Consider the following 20,649-nt stretch of genomic DNA (forward strand, 5'->3'; position numbering starts at 1 on the left):
TCATCCCTCTTCCCTCAGTCTTTGCTCCGAGGTCAGCCGTGAGCGAGCGTTGGGTTCAGCGGTTTTGTATGCTGCCCCCTCAGCCCTGTGGGCCGTAAGCGGAGCCCTAGGAGTCCGAGTCCTTCCCTCTCCCGCAACGGCGGTAGTTCCGGGAGCAGCGGGCTCCAAGCACTGAGCTAGGTCTGTGTCCTGCGCCCGCGCGGCTCCGTCTCCGCACTTCTCCTCTCCCTCCTCCCCCGCTCGCGCGATTCACCCACCTGGAGGTGAATTCAGTAGTTGGCCTCTTCGTCTTGCCTGTCTGCTGTGCAAGGAGTCCTTTGTGGAGTTATTGTTGTCCGATTCGTTGTAAATTCCAGGGGAGCGTTACAGAGGCTCACCTCACGCCGCCATTTTTTTTGGTCTGGATATTTTATTTTGACAATGAAAACCTAAAAGGTATAAAATTATGATTTATTGTGCATCTGAGAACATATATTTGAAATTTATAAAGGATATTTACAATGGAACATTACTCAGCTGTAAAAAAAGAATGAAATCTTTCCATGTGCAACAACATGGGTGGACCTAGAGGTTATTGTGCTGAGTGGACTCAGTAAGACAGAGGAAGACAAATGCCATATTATTTCACTTATATGTAGAATCCAGAGAACAAAATAAATTAACAAACAAAACAAACTCATAGGTACAGAGAACATTTTGATGGTTGCCTGTTGTGGGGGTGTTGGGGCAATGGGTGAAAAAGGGAAAGGGATTAAAAAGTACAAATTGGTAGTTACACAATAGTTATGTGGATGTAAACTATAGCATAAATAATAGTCAATAATATGTGGAATCTAGAAAACAGGATAAACAAACAAACAAAACAGATATAAGCTCATAGATGCAGAGAACATTTAATGGTTACCTAATTGGGGGAGTTGGAGTATGTGTGAAGGGGGAGGGGATTCAGAGATACAAATTGGTAGTTACAAAATAGTTATTGGGATGTAGAGTATTGCAAGGGGAATATATTCAGTGGTGTTGTAATAACTAAGTATGGTGTCAGATAGTGTCACATCCAGCACAACACGGGCAGTGAGGGAATGAGAAGGAGCAGCAAAAGGTTAAGAAATAAACAGAAGTCAAGAATATTACGCAATAGGGGCCAAGGGTCTCACAGCCTCAAAGGACTGAAAGCCCCGAATCTGGCCACCCTGTAGCTTTTATTGATGTACACACAAGGAAGTAGCATTGTTTTCTCCACGGTCTGTGAGTCTCATACATCATACCAGAAAACTGATTCAAACCAATCACCCTTGCCTGCAAGCAGCCGGAGTAGAACGTCCCATGATGTCTTAATAATTGTGGTGTGTCCCTCACCAGGGACAAAAACTTTATGCTGAAACTTATTGATAAGGTCTATATAGAAGGAGAACTGATGTTATCACATCATTGAATCACTTCCCAAGCAGATTGTGGGAAGGAATATAGCCACAAAGGCAGAAGCTCTCCTTAGATATGGGAAGGTAGGGGGTTGCGCCCACCTATATCGACCCCATGAGTTTTCCTGGTGGTCTCCACACGCTGTGCCTGGCTTAGGTCGTTCTCCGCTATGGGGAATTTTACCCGTCATTGACTATCCATCCATTTTTTGGGGCCAAACAGGGAGACATAAGGTGTAATCACAAAGGTGCAACAAAGTCCTTGAAAAGATCAGTCTCACAGACTCTTCTTTCTTTAGGGGCAGGTACGAAGGGACAGATGGTTGGGCTGCTGCGTGATGAGATAGTACTGAATTTATTGGGGTGATCACTTCATAAGTTATGTAAATGTTTAATCACTGTATTGTACATGTGAAACATAATACTATATATCCATTGTAATAAAAAATATAAAAAACTAGATTGAGAAATGAAGGTGAGGAAGCGTCTAAAGTGGTATTAAAAAGAAAGGAAGACAAGCAGTCAAAATGTTAATTCTTAAGTATGAGAGTTATGACCTTTCCGATCTGATAAGGTATTCTCAGAGTGAAACAAGGGTTTAGTTAAGAGGGGCTGGTAGAAGAAACTTGAGAGAAGATTTTGATTACTGCAGTTGAATTTTCATATTGTGGATTAGGGGATCCCAATTCATTAGAAAGACCTAAGCTCAGTAAAAAATATTGGAGTAGGATAAAGATGGGAAAGTATGTTCCAGTAGAGCATGAACCAAGAGTTATCAAGGTTTGTACTAAATAATAATAGATTAAAACTGAGGGGTGGTGTAAAGTGGGCTTGGACTCCATAAATGACTAACATACACAGAAATTTATTTAATAAATACACTAACATACATGGTGTTCTTAGGAAAAGAACATGAAAACAACATTGTGACTGAAAGATTTGCCCAGTGGCTATTGAGAAATCAGATGTCTCAGTAGGGAAGCATCATTGAAGAAAGACAACAATTCAGATAGCTGGTCAGAAAGACCTTTGGTAGCACTTCACCCCATGGAAGCCCTAAAAGCTGCTGGAATCATGGGACGGATAGGATCATTCTGACTTCTAAGGTGTGGGGTGGCTTCTGGGAAAGGCCTCCTCTAAGTCTGACCTGCAGCTGAGTGGAGCCGGACTCCCCTGTGGAGTGACCCAAATGGCAGAGAAGTGTGTCAGTGTACTTCTAAAGATTTAAAAAACAAAAAAATTAAAGTGTACTCGTAGCCTGTTGGCAGTAAGGCCCTTATTTCTCTTGGCTAGTTTGCAGCTCAGTGAATCAGTGGCCTGGATATGGCATAAGGAGTTGAACATACGAGCTAGCAGAAAGAAACCTTTCTTATTGAGGGTATTATATGTTAATGATCTTTGGGGTAGAAGTAGTATTAATTATATATTGCACTTGTTAATAGAATAATAAAATGAAATCAAACTAAAACCAATGGATATTTCCTTTGATAATTTGCAGTTATTTTATAACCTTGTTCATGTAAAGATTGTCGTTAAGTTAGAATATTGGTATTCTTACAAAAACATAAATAATAAGAGACAACATTGATGAAAAATGAGCCATATTTTCCTACTTTGAATTCTGTTCAAATTTCTCACACTGGGCATTTTTCTACCCAGGGAACTTTCTGCATGTAGAGTTGGCATTATATAATCATGAGGTAAGATAATAGACATATGTTACTTCCATTTTTATGGACTCTAAGTGCTTATGGAATGATTGACATATTAAATATCTGAGAAATCCAGAAAACACTCTTCTATAGTTACTGCAAAGAGTAATAACTGGACTATATGGTCTGCTATTCTATAATCTTATCAGAGATCATTTAAACTTATGTGATGGACAAGGGAAAACTGTCGCAGAAGTTCATTTTGACAAATGGATAAATGTTTGGGAGATTTCAGACTGTCAGTTTAAATAGTAAATTATATTCCGTAGAGGTATAGCATCTATGAAAACTGTATATAATTCCATTTGCACGTTGATCTTATACACTCAATAGTGGCACTGGCTTAAGGTTTACCCAGATCATGACTAATATTTAATGCCATATTTTAATGGCACGATATGAATTCAAGCATAGACATTGAGTTGACAGTTTTCGATTTTTTATTTGTATTTGGGAAAGTTGATATGAAAGAGTATGTCAAAGTCAAGGGAATTAAAATAAATTAGAAAAGATTAATGCTTGCTGTTGTAGGCGCATAGCATTAGATTTTTAAAAATCACAAAATCTAAATAGCTACTAGTGTTCTTTTAGGAAACTCTTCTTAACAATCATAACAACCCCTTTAATCAGTGACTTGCTACTTAGAATATTTCTTTTGAACCTAGCTCTCTCCAACACAATAATAATCAACCTCACAATTATCCATTGTATTGAGAATAATACAATGAGGTTTAAGGAAAGGAGTTTTGGAATCACACACCTGAGTTTAATTCTTGAGTTTATACTTACTACCCAGGAAGCCTGGTATTGAGTACTGAAGCTCTAAGGTGAGTTTTTTTTTTATATTGAAAAGGAGACTAACACCATAATAACACAGATTTGAAAACATTTAAAAGATCATAGTATATATGAAATGTTTAGCATATTGCCTTACCCATAAACAGGGATTCAGAAAGGGAATTATTAACTGTTCTCCCTAATAAATCCAGTGCCCATCCGGCACCCTACATAATCTTTACATTATTGATTGTACTCCTCAGACTATATTTCATATCCCCGTGACCATATTGTGACTAGTAATTTGTACTTTCTAATCCCTTACCTTCTTGTATCATGAGTATTATTATCATTGTGACCAAATTTATAAACAAAAATCAGTTAAATTATTTTCCCAAGTTATTATCTCATTGTTTTCTATATTACTGACTAGATCGGTGATTTTCATGTTCCAAAGAATTTCTTTACAGTAGAAAATAATGATCAAATTTAAATACATTACATTATGAAAATATTAATTTGCACATTATGTAATTAATTGTAGACAAATATCAAAAAGAAGAGACAAATAAATACCGGAGAACATTTAAATATCCCAAGTTTATCACATACTCCAAAGGCAAAAATGTTTTGCAGACAAACTTGAATTTCATGTCATTTAAAACTGTGCATATCACACAGAAGAAAAGTAGAAAAAACAGGAAATACAAACAAATGCTAATATTCTTTTAAATGATACATTTGCCTGATTTACTTTGTACATGTAATATCTGCTTGTATGTCAGTTTAACAGCCTAACTGTGCATGCTTTTAAGTGGCTCTGTATGAAAACACCTGCATAAAATCTTCATACGTAATATTTCAGATCTCATTTTCACTTCTTGTTATTTATTTGATTTTGATATTTTGTAATTAAAAAAATAAGATTAATGTAAAAAGCCTCTTGTAATTATTCACTATTTGGAAAACTACACCATGGGATGACTGCACTTTGACATGCTCCTCTAAGTGCCATCATAGCACGTGATGAAGCTCTTCAGTGTAGAACCAATATCCCAACCAGAGTGGATGCAACACCCAATCTTATACTTGTTGACTAACAGTTGACTCAGTGCTTACTAACTCCAACAACTGAGTTTCATTGCTCTAGTAACAAAATGCCACTATGGTTTTTCAAACACATTAGTTCATATGATTTGCAGAGATGATGATAATACACCTATAACAATGACTTAACACGTGCATAATGAAACCTCTATCTACTCCTCATTAGATTTAGTTACCAAAATTTATATGAAAATAGACAGTGTACCAGGTTTTGCATGATGTGAGATGATAAAAAGGCAGCAAGACATAAGGCAGTTGAATGAAAAGAATCCAGTACAGTGTTTATCGACTGACAAAAAACTGAGATGGTGACTGGAAATACCTGTTAGCATTTGGCACACTTTTCATAGTTATGTGACTACAGGAAAAACTTCATTTGCTTTAAGATCAAAGGAAAATAAATGAAAAAGATGCAAAGTGTAGCATATGATACTGAGACTGCTTTAGAGAATGGTATATGACAGCAGCCTTATTTGAATTATAGTTGTTTATATGGAATTGCAATGGAAGTGGCCTAAGATAGATCACAGATTACATCTAACTTACTGAATACATGACAAACTCCTGCAGTCTTTAATCATAATTATTTTTAGCTTTATATAGTTACATATTTCTCTTATCTTTATTTCTGTGCCACTAATCTAAACAAAAGCTAAGAATACAATCATAACTAACATATGTATACCACTTGTAAGAACAGAACGCAGTGATCAGATACTGTAAAAGATATTTTCCAATTGGAGACTATAATTACCATAGAATTTAAAAATACAGAGCTAGATTTCAAAAAGTCAGAAAACTTTTTCAAGAAATCAGCAAAGCTTACCAATTAGTAGGAAATCAATGAAATCAATTTGATCTTTCAGTTTCATAGTATTAATTTTTCAAAACCTCTGCTTATTTTATTATTTTTCTTTTACTTCCAAATCAATGTTTACATTGATTGCATCTTTGCTTTACACGATTTCTTTTATTTCAACTCTTCAGTGAGCATCAAGTATAAATTATATTTTATATATCAATAAGATTGTCCTTTGGATAAAAGGATAAAGACAAAAACACTGGCTACAGCAATTAAAATACCTGGAAAATAAAGGTGGGCTGAATTAATTAGTAAGGGTATCAATCAACTGTAGAGATGATTTAAAAAATAAATACATAGAAAATTGCAAAATTAAAGACTTTAAATATTTTCCACATTTGGCATTCATAATTTTCTTCATGTTTTTCTGTCTCACTTTAACATATGCTTTATTTTCCCATAGGGGCCTACATAATCTGTGCCATGATTTGCATTTCATTTTAATCACATCGTCCTTTATTAAACAGTATTAAAAAGTGATAACCCCTTCATTGATCTTTGCAATGTGATTGTACCAAGTGACAGAAATCCAACTTGAACTAGCCTAAGAGCATGCGTGCACACACACACACACACACACAAACACACACACACAAATGTATTTGTGTGGCTTGGCTCTGAGAATGACAGGCTTGATGTTGGCCTCAGAGGCAATTAGAACTAGGGACAAAGGTCACTTTCTTTCTTCTATGCTTTTCCCTGTGCATGTAGACTTCTTTCTGTCCTATTAGAGGTGAACTTTCTCCTCCTTGCTGAGGATATGGCTGCTGGTAAGTTGACGCTAAACTGTACAGAAAATAGCCTCTCCCCATCTGCGGATCTAAGAATTCTGTTTGTACTAGCCAATTGGCCCAAAATTACACTGGCCACAGTAGTAGGTGTTTGACCTACTTTAGACCATCTTTACACCAATCATTTTGCCTAAGAAGTAAGATCACGTAAAATAAATTAGCTTATATTTGGACCACATAAATTAGCTTATATTTGGACCGTCACGTAAAATAAATTAGCTTATATTTGGACCACATTAAAGGTGGAGAGATAAGTAAGTACCCAAAGGGATAAAAAGAATAGAGCAACCCAGAACTGGCCTCTGGTGAAATGTCGTAATAAAATAGAATGGATCCCACATTTTATTCTTCATTTCGATAGTCGTGCTCCATCCAGGTAAAATCAGTTTATTGACAATAATAGCTTAAAAGATATGGAAGCTTTTGACTTATGACTATCCCTTCGAAGTTGGGGGGGATGATAGTTTATAGACTTTTAATTTAGAGTTGCATGAACCTTTATGTATGTAATATGTTTCTGTACCCTGTCCTTTCTCGTTTTCTCATTTGTGCAAATACTTATTCTTAGTCCCCTTTGAAAGCAGAAGCGATAAGAGTGAATTGCTTCTGCAAGCTCACCTAAGAAGGCAGACTGTCAATAAAATATTGGTGTCAATCCTACCGCATTCTAAAATTATTCTTTACTTTTAACTTCAGAGTTAAGTTTAAAAATGGCAAATTCCTCTGAAGCTTGAATGAAATTAGGTTTTATGACCTCAGAGAAAAATACATAGAATATAGTTTTCTTTATTTTTCTGATTTCTTACACATAGTTTTCTCAAAACAGCAGTGATATTATCTAACGAACAGAACCCAGATGTCTGCTGTTTGAATAGCTTCTGTCTTTATAATGGCAGGACTTCATATCCCCTTTAAATTCTCAATCATCTGTGGCCCAAAAATAATGTTTTGCATGTGTTCAGAATTACTTCTTCAATTACATTTACCAGGGCAATTACTCTTTTCTTATTCTTGTATGTTCACACTAAAACAACTTGAGAACATTTTGTTTTCATTCTTACCTTTTATTATAATGCTGACTTTCAAGCAAATGGTGCTTGAAGACATTTCCAAAGGTGTTAAACTGCCCCATGTAACTGAGCAGAACTTGGGTTCCCTTGAGGTTTGGGGAGAGGGCTTCTTCTCCAGGTCTGTTCACACTTTGTCAGATTTCTCCCTCTAGGCTTGTACCTAGAGTATACCATGTATCTCTCTAATAGTTGAATTAGCTCCTTGCACTCATCACTGGAACTACAGGGATTCAAAACCATTACTGAAGCTGGAGGAGATGATGTAAGCCATATCATTATCTTAACTTTTCTCTTCATAGCTCCTCCCCATGTTGAAAAGCCTCCCTTCTCAAACAGTTACAAAATAAAGCTTCTGTACTCATGTTGCTTGTACTCAAAGAGAACTGAGACCAGTAGAAGATGAGGCTTATACAAACAGAATTGGTACCTTAGCTCAACAGCTAAAAACACCTTGTAACAAGAGAGTAATTCTCATTTAACTGTACCACCAGATGCTCAAATATAATTTCTCAGCCATCCACATTTGTAGCCAATTGATTATTTTTACATTCACCATAACGTTTGTTTGAAATGCCTGTGATGCTCTTTCATTTCTAAAAATATTCATTTATTCATTTATGATTATGCACAATTTGCAACTTCAGAACATAATTATCATAGGAAAACATTATACTGAGCAACAAAAAATGAAATCACACAATCAACTGAAAACCAGTAACAGTATGCCAGTGCTCTATGTCCTACATAAGTACAATATAAATCAGAACTGTATAGATTTCATGTGCTGTGACTGGAACATGCTTCATTATAGTAGTATGGAGAAAGGGGTACTATTTACATGATATTTCCACTTCAGGAACCAGGCACTTTGTGGAAATTTCTGATAAGGCCAGCTCAATCCAGATTTGTTTAACCACACTTCCTAGTCACTGTTTGGTGAAACAATGTAATGTAGAGGGGATAAATGAAGGAAAACAATGGAATTACAGACAACTTGACAAAAATGTTGCCCAACCAAAGCCTAGGTCAAACCTGCTAACTTTACAGAGCTAACGTCAATGAATTTTAGATGCAGTTAAATTTTGTTTTATTTTACAAGCCATATACACTGGAAACTAATAAAGTGCCTCCTCAGACTTACTGTGTAAAGTATATCTTATTTTTTCCTTTTATATTTATATCCCATTAATATTAACTTTTCTTCAAAGCTAGTTTTACATATTTTTCATTAACTTGTCAATATTTTACTAAATACATAAAAATATTAATTTCAATATAAAAATAATTTGTTGATCTGTCATCTGTTAATTCACTCTCTACATTTATAGGGAGGGTTACTTTCTTCATATGTTCTGTAAAATTCTGATGCCCATATGCTTGTAGGTTTATCCTGGTTTGGGTCTGCCTCAGCTCTTACTGTGTTTCTCTGCAATGGGCAGGTGTATGTGTGTGGCTGGGAGAGGGGTTAATCTTTAAATCACTCTAGCTAGAGGCAGAGAACCAGATTTCAAATATGTATAACTCCCTGTTTTGCTTTTTTTTATATTTTCTGCAAGATATTTCTATTTACACAAGACATTCAATTGTAATACAATTTTACTGAAGGTTTAAATAAAGGGTAAGTTTTTTCGTTATAGTAACAAATTCTTCAATATAGAATATTAGGGATCCATGTTCCTAAGTCTTTTTTAGCCCTCTGCTTCTTAAAGCTTATCATGTGTAATATATATTTGTATCTATGGTGATCCTTCTCTGCTACTCCATTTTCCAAATTCCCGCATGGGAAAGCATGTACTACTCTAGTATGTAAGTCAGTTTCATTCTTTGTTCTGTACCAGGTTGAGGACTTCTTCTACAAATTGAAGGATTTAGTTTACTCAGTTAGTTAAAATATGTATATTTCTAGTTTGAATTATTTCAAAGTAAAAATGACAAACATGTGCAAACTATCCAGTACATATTTATGATATATTTTATGTTTTATTAAAGAACTGAAACAATTTCAAACTAGCAATTTTGTACATAAAAAATAAAATAAGTAAAACTAAAACTTGACCCACTCTTCTCCAAAATGACTGCCATTATTAATTAAATATTTCTGACTTTCAAATTAAAATAATGAAAAATTTCAGTATTGAGAACTAAATATAGTTTTAAAGGGGGCATTCCCAATGCCTATAGGGGGGAATTCCTTCTACAGAGGAGAATTCCTGTCTGTGACATATCATGATATAATCACTAAATATCCATTACAAAGTTTCTGTGTGATATTGAACATATTGTTACAGGAAAAGAGTGTCCTTGGCTTCACTTAGGAAAGAATTCAAACTTGAGCCTATGTAGTGTTTAAAGTAAAAATAAGTTTATTTAGCAGAGAGTAAGAAAACAAAGGCAGAGTGGGGGTCTATATTAGCTACTGCAAGAGACCCCCCTCCTTTCCCCAGAGTAGGCTCTATACGTGTTTTCTGCTTCCATGGAAAATTCATTGGTATGGAGGAAGGGGTCTTACCAGAACAAAAGGTTAAGTTTATTTTAACTTTAGTAAGCTGCAAGAAAATAGGCCAGGTTTGTTTTTAACTCTTTTTAAAGTACAATGTGCATTTTTTTCCCTCTGGGCTTAAGTGCAGGGATGGTGTAAATGGAAACACTAGTTTGTTCTGTGTGATTGATTATTGTCTGCCTGGTGGAGCAGGTAAGCAGCAGGCTTGGAATCTAAACTCTCAGTTCCTTCTTCTGTAAAAATAGTCTTCCTGCCCTTTCCCTATATTAAAATGGGCCTTTACATTGGAGAACTGTAATAGTCTGACATTTATATTTCATTAGCAAATAGAAAAGGAAGTTTAATTATATACACGTTTCCTTTTTCAATTCATTATATTTAATGAATTTTAAAATCTTGTTTTTCCAAAGTAAAAAGAATTAACTAAAGGGGAGAGTAAAAAAGTTGATGGCAGAAAAATAGAAGAAGTAACTTATGTTTGAAGAGAAATAATAACAGTGGTAAATCGATCACATGAAAAATAAATATATGGCACTTTTTTAAAATTCAAGAATCTGGGTGTCTGGTTAGATCAGTTAGTTAGAGCGTGGTGCTGATAAGACCAAGGTTTCACCCCCACATCGGCCACTGTGAGCTGCACCTCTCTTAAATAAATAAATAAATAAATTAATTAATTAATTAAACAAATAAATAAAATAATTCAAGAATCTGATTTTTTCCCCACAAAACGTAAGTATCTACAGTAGTGTGTGCATTTACACTACGAATTCCTTAGTCCGAAGTGCCTTGCAGTCAGAATAACACAAATATATGAAAAGCATTTTGTTAAAATGGAGCTATTGAGTTAAAACAAGAATGTCAGTCTCTTCAACTGATCTTCTAAAAGAGTGCAAATTAGTAGCTTAATTGATTATGTGAATTTCATTTCCTGTCCCTTCCAATCCTATTCCTTGGTAGAAGTGCGAATGATAAATGAAGGGACTAAGTGTCAACAATAAATGAACAAAGTATGGTCCCTGGTTAATCACACATTAAACTGTACCTCTTTCTGCTGCTTTACACTGACTTTGTCAAGTGCATGTGACCTTTCACTTAATCACTGTCTTCTATAAATATACTAAACATGTAGTTTAGTAGCGATTTCTACAGAACTATTTATTGAATTTAGTTAATATACAAAACTATGCTCACATTACTTGTTTTTTGTAGTCATCCAAGTCATGATGTGTTTAACAGGTTTTACATAAAGTCAAGTGCTGTTTTTAAGACAATTATCAAATGTAGTGATATTAGCATGCTAACCGAAAGACTGCACCTTCCTAGACTTCATGGGGGCGGGGAAAGACTATGCTAAAAACATCCTTATAAAACAAAGAATTATATTTTTCCCAAAATTACAAAAGAAAATAAAGTAAAATAATTTTGAAATACTTCTGTGCTTATTAATAGCAGTTTTTTGATTAGAGCTAGTATGTTTCACAGTGTAGATTTTGTTCAAAAATGGTCAAATTTCTTGAGTGTGTTTAAGCAAACAGCATACATAATTTATAAATTCTGACTTTTTCAATTTTAAAGTTAATAATTTTATCATCACATTTAACAAGTTGTGTATATTTGTGTGAGTTTTTGCCCACAGGTGCACTCAGTCCTTAGCGTTTTGGCACTGCTTTTGTAGTCTCACTCTTAATACTTACATGCTATTTTCCAAGGAAGCTCAAAGGTTACAACTTTAAAGAGTCCTTGTTACTCTCCACTCTGTATATTTAAGTTTTTTTCTCTTGGGACTATTAAAGGGTTATGACATAATGATTATTTGACGTGTAAAGTACTTCTCCCATTAGATTTCAAAATGAGTTTTCCTAAGTTTGAGCCAACTGAAAATAAGATTAAATTTCATGTATTTTAATCATTGTGTTGTAAAGGGATGGTGCTCTCTATGCTTCTTAGCCTGCGCTGTTGTCTTTCATTCAGTTTCTCAAAATGTGTTAAAGGGAAACAAACTTGTTTATTTCTGTAAATCGTAAAATAATTTATTTGAGTTTGGGGCAATCATGTAACTGAGGATGTACACATAAACATAATAGAAAAGTTTATCTTAAAAAAGCCGCCACCAAATTAAGTAAATTATATGTTAATATAATTCCTTTGATGAAGACTGTTATTAAACAAAAGCATTTAAATTGTACAGTAACTAATAACAAAAAATATACAACGATGTCAATATCCATTTTTCCTTTACTATGAATCTCATTCTATTACAATCAAAACATACATGTAATTTTCAACCTATCTACTGTAATGGAATAATTTGGGAATGTTTCAGAGAAGGGAAGCATCTATTTGTATAACACTAGAAAATGTTTCTTTTATAGGCACTATATATTTCAAATATGATACTGCTGTGAAAGCATAATTGATGATCCTCATTTAATGACACAAAGCATCAATCTGTAGTTTTAAAATTTTGTTTTAGAAAAATCCTTTTTAATAAATGTTGTTTATCTAAAGCATTGCAAATACACTTAAGAAACATGCATTCTTTTGTGTTCATTGCTATTTGCCATAATGAATTATATGGACAGAATTGCTTTAGTCATAATGACCACAACTTTCAGGATGGGTTTAAAAAAGAATTTCAAAACCAATCACCTTTCTTTACAGGAGATTTAGCAAAATGTCACTTTCTTCACAATTCTAAATAAATATTCACCAGAAGCATTCATTTTCACATCTGAGAACATAGCACATAAATAAGAAAAATTACCTACGTAATCAAAGTCCCCAACTTCAAACCACTGCTTTCCCTCTCTATCCCTGGAGCACCCTGTATAATGCGGAGGGGTTGATGGGTCCTTAAGTAAGCTTTGGTAGCTCCCATCCCATGTCCCTCCTGCTCAGGAACCTTAGGCAGTGCTGCGGGTGCTGGTGGAATACAGCCTGAATTCTGCTACACTGAACGCTCTCCATGTTCTAATCCCAGCTGATACATTAACATGGCTTTTAAACAATCTGGTACCTACTGAGTGCCAGGGTTTTCAATATGTCTTTCATATATTTAATTATGGATCAAACCACACTGGTTTGCTGCATTATAGACATAACAGAGTAAGGTTACACTGAATTTCCTCAAATAACATAGCATTTTAATTTAAAAATTGCTTGATGGAGCATTCTTTTCTTAGTTCACTCTTAAAGTAATACTGGTAAACACTAAAATATCAGTATCCTACTTCATCATAAATTTGTTTGTTTTATTTGTGTTAAGTACATAACACAAACATTGGTTTGGTACGCTACACATAACCACTGAAATTTAGGGACTACGATTGCATAACTCATTTACTTGACCTTGACTTGTCCTTTTCTAAGGACAGTTTTGCTTTGGTTTTCAACTTCTGCGTTTTTAAAATCACCACTTGATGAAGTGATTTGTGTTTACTTCCATGTGGCTCTTTGCACAGAATCACTGAGCTATCAATTCTGGCATTTGATTATAAAATTATAAATATTGTTTTATTTAATATTTCACAAAGAAAGAATGAGCTCAGGGATTTGTTCCCATGATCTTATTTAATCCTAAGAGCAACTATGAAGCAGCCAGTATTTTAATTCTATTTTTATACATGAGAAAAGTGAGGTATAGTGATTTTCATATGACAACTCCAATAATGGCTGAACAAGTACTTGAATTGAGTCACTTTATTGTTAAAGCCAGTGCCTAACCTCTACCTCATATTATCTCTCTAATATCTCAGAGCCACTTTTAGAAGCATAATCTCTTAAATTAAGTTCTGATTCCTATGCATTCAGTTGATCTTTCAGATTCTCACTGTTTTATTTTTATAATACATTTATATTGAGTAATGCTCTATTGTATTGCTTTTTCTGCTTTGGCAGAAACTTCTGGACTTAGTACATCTGTGCATTGCATTGCATTACTTCATTCTGAGCCGATAACTCATTTGTTTCCTTTCAAGGCTGTAGGTGTATAATATAGAGTTTGGACATTTATAATCCAAAGATAGGACTCAGATATTTTTCCTACAGGGTACCACTACCCTCGACCTTATGAAAACCAAGTAAATATGGTCATTAGTGGCACCTTTGTAGTTTGTATCCACATTTTTCTTACTATGTAAGTTTTCATGTTGTGATCAGATTGATTTCAAAATACTGACTTCAAAATTGTACTTATATCTTAAACTATGGGTGGCTCCTAAACTTTCTGAATGCATTTGGGTGGCTCCTAAACGTTCTGAATGCATTCAATTTAACTTCCCTGGCATTTCTGTTGTAATGTTTATTGATCTCAATTTACTACTGTTTCCCCCAAAATCATCCTTACCTGGACCATCTGCTCTAATGCATCTTTTGGAACAAAAATTAATATAAAACATCCAGTCTTATCTTAATGTAAGACTCGGTCTTATTTTAATATAAGACCGGGTATAATATAATATAATATAATATAATATAATATAATATAATATAATATAATATAATATTAATACAGGTTCTTATATTAATTTTTGCTCTAAAACACACATTAGAACTGATGGTCTGGCTAGGTCTTATTTTCGGGGAAACATGAAGCATGGTTTGTAATTTCTTCATGGCTTAGTGAGTGCAGGAGGTGAATGTGGAGACATTTTGCAGGGCAAGAGCTATTACGAAGATTATTATTTTTTTTAATGATGAGGAAAAAATATCTTTATTTAGGGTCTTCTATTTTCCATTTGACATCTTTGCTCTTTCTCTAGCTTAAATGGGTCAAAGAAACAAGTATGTTTTCCACCTCTGGAATAAAACTCCAAGACACTTTTAAATAGGATTCAGTCCACTTAAATATCCCATTCTATGACTGACTGTTGGGTGTCAGTTTTTGTCTATTTAGACATTTAATTTCTTTAATTTCTAAACTATATATTATTTCCAAAATTGTTTCAGACATTAAGCTTGGCGGTTATATCTTTTTGTTCTTCCCTAAGCTAGAACACGCCATCTACCTCTCTTTGTTATTTACAATATTGAATATGTAGGAAGAGTTCTGACTCATTGTCCTAGAGAATCCCCTGCTTTCTGTGTGTTTTCTACTTCCTCATGATTAGATTGATGTCAGACTATTTTGACCAACAATACAATTATTTCAGTATGGTGTTGTAACACCCACCCCATCAAGAGATACCTGGTGGCATGCCACAGGACTGGTGGTAATACCAGGCTTGGGTATTTGTGCAAGTTGGTGACTTCTAGATCTCTCCTTAGTAAAGCCTGTATTTCCCTTTGTGATTAATGAGCAAACTGTGAAATTATAATTTGTTATTGTCTGACTCACTTGTACACAAAAAATTTCAACTCACAGTTTTAGCCTGAGTTTACAATCCTTTCTTGGGACAGCGATTATATGAGGGTTACAAGATGGCTATGTTCTAATTCTACAATGTCTTCTACATAGATAAGCTGCCATAGCTGGCCTTTTTCTAAAAGAAGAACTTTCCATTCTTAGCATTTACCTCGTACTTTATTTTATTTTTTTTAGCTATTACTAAGGATTTAGGGACTTTGATGTATTTGTTGTTTTAAAACCATTACCCTCATTATTCTTTGTGGTGGTCAACTGTTCCTATTTTTTGAGTATAAGAGCCCCGTTATTCCTGTGTGTGTGTGTGTGTGTGTGTGTGTGTGTGTGTGTGTGTACATATCATAGTTCCTGGAAAATAATACCTAGCCAGATAATCAGCTCTAATGTGTCTTTTGGAGCAAAAATGAATATAAGACCCGGTATCATATCCTATTTTATTATATTATATTATATCTGGTGTTATGTTATGTTATATTGTACTATATTATGTTATATTATACCTGGTCTTATAGTAAAATAAGACTGGCTCTTATATTTATTTTTGCTTCAAAAGACGCATTAGAGCTGATGGTCCAACTAGGTCTTACTTTCGGGGAAACACGGTATTTTGACAATATTTCATTCCTCTTTGAGAAAGTCCTTGATATGAACAGTCATGAAAAAAGCAATAATAAATCTTAATGAAGGATAACAAAAGAAAAATCAATGATTCTAAATTTCTATTCTGTCCAATTGAGGTGATGGAAGGAGAACTGACTCTGGGTGGTAAACACACAATGTAATAATACATAGGTGATGTATTACAGAATTGTACACTTGAAACCTGTGTAAATTTCCTAACAGTTATCACCCACTAAACTTTAAATAAAAAATAAAAAGGAAGAAAGAAATAATCGGAAACGAGGTCTAGGTGTTTTGTTTTGTTGTTTTTTTATGAGTATGAAATGTGCTGAAATTGAAGAGGATAACAGTGAAAATGATTGTGGAGCCATGGGAAGGAGGAAATTAGGATTCTAATGCATTCATTTTAAATTGCTGTTTGCCTATAAATATCCCAAATAGAGCTGTAAGGTTCTGAAGATTTTAGCTGTAGAAATGTAAATTTGAGATTTATCAGAATAGGTGTAACATTTAAAGCCAGGAGATTAAATGAGATGAGGTAGAGAGAGGCACTCATTGAGAGAAGTGCCATGGGGCACTCCATCATTCAAAAAAATATTAGAAAAGGAGAAGCCAGGGAGAAACACCTAGAAAAATGAGAGATAAACCTACAATATTGGGTTCATTAAAGTAATTTGTGAGATAATTAAAAATATATATATTCAAAATTTAATATTTGTTTGAGACATCAAATGTAATATGCTAAAGTTAAAATTAAATTTCCAACTGACAATACTTTATGTTCGTATTTTAAATATCATCTAAAATTTCAGAAGGGTTCTTTTTATATATTAAACTGCAAATAATTCTTACCAACATTTTTGTTTTGGCACTTTAAAATTACATATAATTTTGATGTGCAAAAATGCATTACATCCATCATTACAACTGTTAAAAACTTCCCACTCTCTTTAGTTATTATGAGCCAAATAATTTTATGGAGAGAAAAAACCTGCAAGGAGCAATTTTGGAGGGGATGGTAATCATCTGAGAACAGTAAGCTTTTGTTTTAAGTTTTAACCACACCATCACAAATATCCTAAGAGATGGTTTTAAAGCTTAAAATGAAAATTGCTCTTGGGCTGAACTTATATGCAAAGTAAAATTTCACTAAAGTAGGAGTTTATATGTGCTGACAAGTTCTTAAGTGATGCTAAAAAACATTACTATCTTAAGAACACTACAGGAGCTATTAGAACTCTCAAATTCCCCCCTTCCTTGTTCACTTATTAAAGGAAAACACACATATGCAACAAGAGAATGGAAGAGGTGTTATTTTTCAGAGGAAAAGACTATTGAAATTTTTAAAATCACTTTGGGATATTGCAGGAATTCATCACACAATAGAAGATCTTCTCTACCCATAGGGGAAGGGGCAAAACAGAAAAACTCCAATGACACAGAGCATTCTAGGACTCTGGTGGATTTCATAAACATTATATTGTTTTATTAAAAGTGAACAGCTGGCAACTTAATATCCTTCCATACTGGGATAGTATTGCAAACTTAAGGGCTCTTCTGATTTACCGTTACGAAGTTAATTTAGTAATTGAAAGCACAAGCAAATGTATGAAATGCTAAAACAAACAAACAAAAAAGATCATTGATTGGCACATTATTTTTTGTGATCAGTAATCATATTTTCATCTCATCTGTATTCATATCAAAAGAGTGGTTTTAGCTCTTTCATTAGGAAGGCAAGTCTAATAACAAGCGTGCCATCCTCAAGTTATTAAAGATTTCCCCTCATTGCCATTTATTCAGAACTCCAAGTTTGAACTTAGCATTTTCTTCCTGATGAACAAGGTTGAACTGAGTGTCTTTCTGAAACCAGTAGACACCTATCCTATCTTATTTCAGTTTTGAAGTTCAGGAAAATATTTATTTTAGGGCAATTATGTGTCTTTGACTCTCACTTGTAACCTCATGAACCCAACCTTGGTGGGAATTTCAGACAAAATAATAAGCCAATAGTGGATTGGTTTTTGAGATAGGGGAAGACTTTTGCTGCTCTTCAAATTGCCCTACAGGAAGCCCTATATATTTTAGCATCTCCTTTTCCATCAGCTCTTTCATTATAGAATGTAAACATATCCAGTCCCTCTCATGTTAATAAATAAACAAAAAATATGTTTCACATATTTCTCTTGAAACCCCATATTCTGAACTTCTAGTCATGTCCAAGTTTCTGGTCATTAATATTTTTATTCCTAAATTAACTCCCAAGTTCAGCAATTCAGTAGTGCCTGTGGATTCTGTTACTTAATTTGTTCTTCTGTCTCTCTGGATTTGCAGTTTTCTCATCCTCTCTAGATTGTAAACCAATCTGTGTGCTCTGTCCTCGTGTTCCACTGATAGCATCCAGTGCCTAAATCATCATTTGGGTCATAAATGACAATAAATATTGGTTAAATTAATCAAGTCTATGTTTTGTGGTCATATAAGCTTGATAAGTGATATTTTAGAAAAGTTTCACACATTCTGTCTTCAAAACTGCTCTTCAAAGTAGGTGTTCTATTAATTTTAGAAAACTGCTAGAGATCTAAGTAATTTAACCAAGGGCATAATAAATAAGTAGAACCTAGATTTGACATCTGACTCTAATCCCTGTGTTTTCTTTTAAATACCATGCTGATGAAAAAGAATAGTATAACAAAACAAAACAAAACAAAACAATGCTCTCATTTTTAAGAATCTTAACCACTGATCTCAATTGTTTTCTATGCGTATCCTACACCTACTTGATGTTGCTGAGTCTTTGGATTTGAATGGCTTCTCTCTGATTCCCTACCATTAAGGCAAATTAGCTGTTCCTAAAGTTGTTGCATATGCTTTGAAGGCTAGTGGTTAGTAGATATTAATTTTCCATTAAGTAACTGGACCCTGAGCTATAGTCACTTTTATTCCCCTCTTCATCGAAAGAGATAATTTGTAAACACATTTTGTTTGGTTAACATGGCACTGCTATTCTTTAAATTATTGTTTCAACATTTTAGTATTGCTGAAAGGCATGATGTTACACATAAAAGCTGTTAACATGTAGATGTCTGTCTGTCTCTTTTAAACATATGTTTGAGGCAAACAGATTCTGAGAGAGAAGAATATCATGAAATTCTAATATAATTACTATGTACAATAAAACTTTTAAATTAATATGGAGGTGGGTTTTGTTTTGTCTAGACAATAATGACCAAGAGGAGATCAATATAGTCCCAGTAGAGAAAGAAGTTACTTTGTATATTTAGGTAATATCTGGTTTATCCTTTGTCACTTATTGTGGAAAATAATTTAAACAGAGTATCTTATTTTTGTAACCATCATTAGAGCATATGAGTAAAGATTTTATGATTACATTTTTTACACTGAAATATTTCAGAACGCACGTAAGCCAAACAAATATTTTTGAGAACTAATACTTTTAGCAAAGGAAGTGCTTAGTAAGGGGAATTTTGTCCCGACCTGCAGGATCGACAACGGAAGACCTGGGGGAGAAATAGGGGCTCGGGGGGACAGGGGTACGCGAGAAACGGAGACAAGACAGGAATCTGATCAAGTCTCTCTTTATTGAAGGTAACAGCTTGTATATATAGATTTAGGCACATCAAAGAAACACCCGGTCTCCCAATATGGGGACCGACCAATCAGAGGGTGCTTCGTCATGGCGGGCTGTTTGAGAAATCGAAAATTAAACTTAAACAATAGAATCGAAACTTTAAGCTTGGCCCAGGGGCAACCAGGTGCAGACATGTCCGGGCATGTCTGGGCGGGTCCGGGCAGGCCGGCCCCGGACAGAATTTCACTAAGCAGATGACGCGTAAGAGAATGAATGATACATTTCCAGTCAGAAAGGAATGCTTGCTCTAAGATACAACGTTGTCAACAACACCTACTGAGGGTAGGCTATGGGCCCTACAGTGTGCCTATAATGCAGTGTCCCTGGAGAGTGGTGAGAGTGACCTGAAGAGAAAGGAATTCTGTAGTTAAGGTTGGAAAAATAAACAGAAGTCAGAGCATGAAGGGCCTATAAAATATACAGAAAAAAAACTGTATTTTATAGTGCTCACCATGGGCTCACAAATTTAGTGCTCACAGGGATCAGGCAGAAAGCATAAGTAAGAGAATCTGGAATATAGGAGAAAAAGGAGCAGAGGCCCCTGGCACACTGGAGAAAGCAATGGACATTCAAATTCTAATTAAGCCAATGACAAAAAAAATATTCCTGACCAACACACACAATATTTGGGGCACTATTTGGCTTGTCAGAGGCCGGTTAACTTATGTAGAGCATATAAAGGAGAGATATTTAAATGCTTCACATAGTGTAGTGATAAGTAAGTGTAATGGGTTCTTTAGAAAGTTAACTGAGGCAGTAATACGGAGGCTGTGG

This window comes from Rhinolophus hipposideros (assembly GCF_964194185.1).
Source record: "Rhinolophus hipposideros genome assembly, chromosome: 4".
In the NCBI taxonomy this organism is placed as follows: domain Eukaryota; kingdom Metazoa; phylum Chordata; class Mammalia; order Chiroptera; family Rhinolophidae; genus Rhinolophus; species Rhinolophus hipposideros.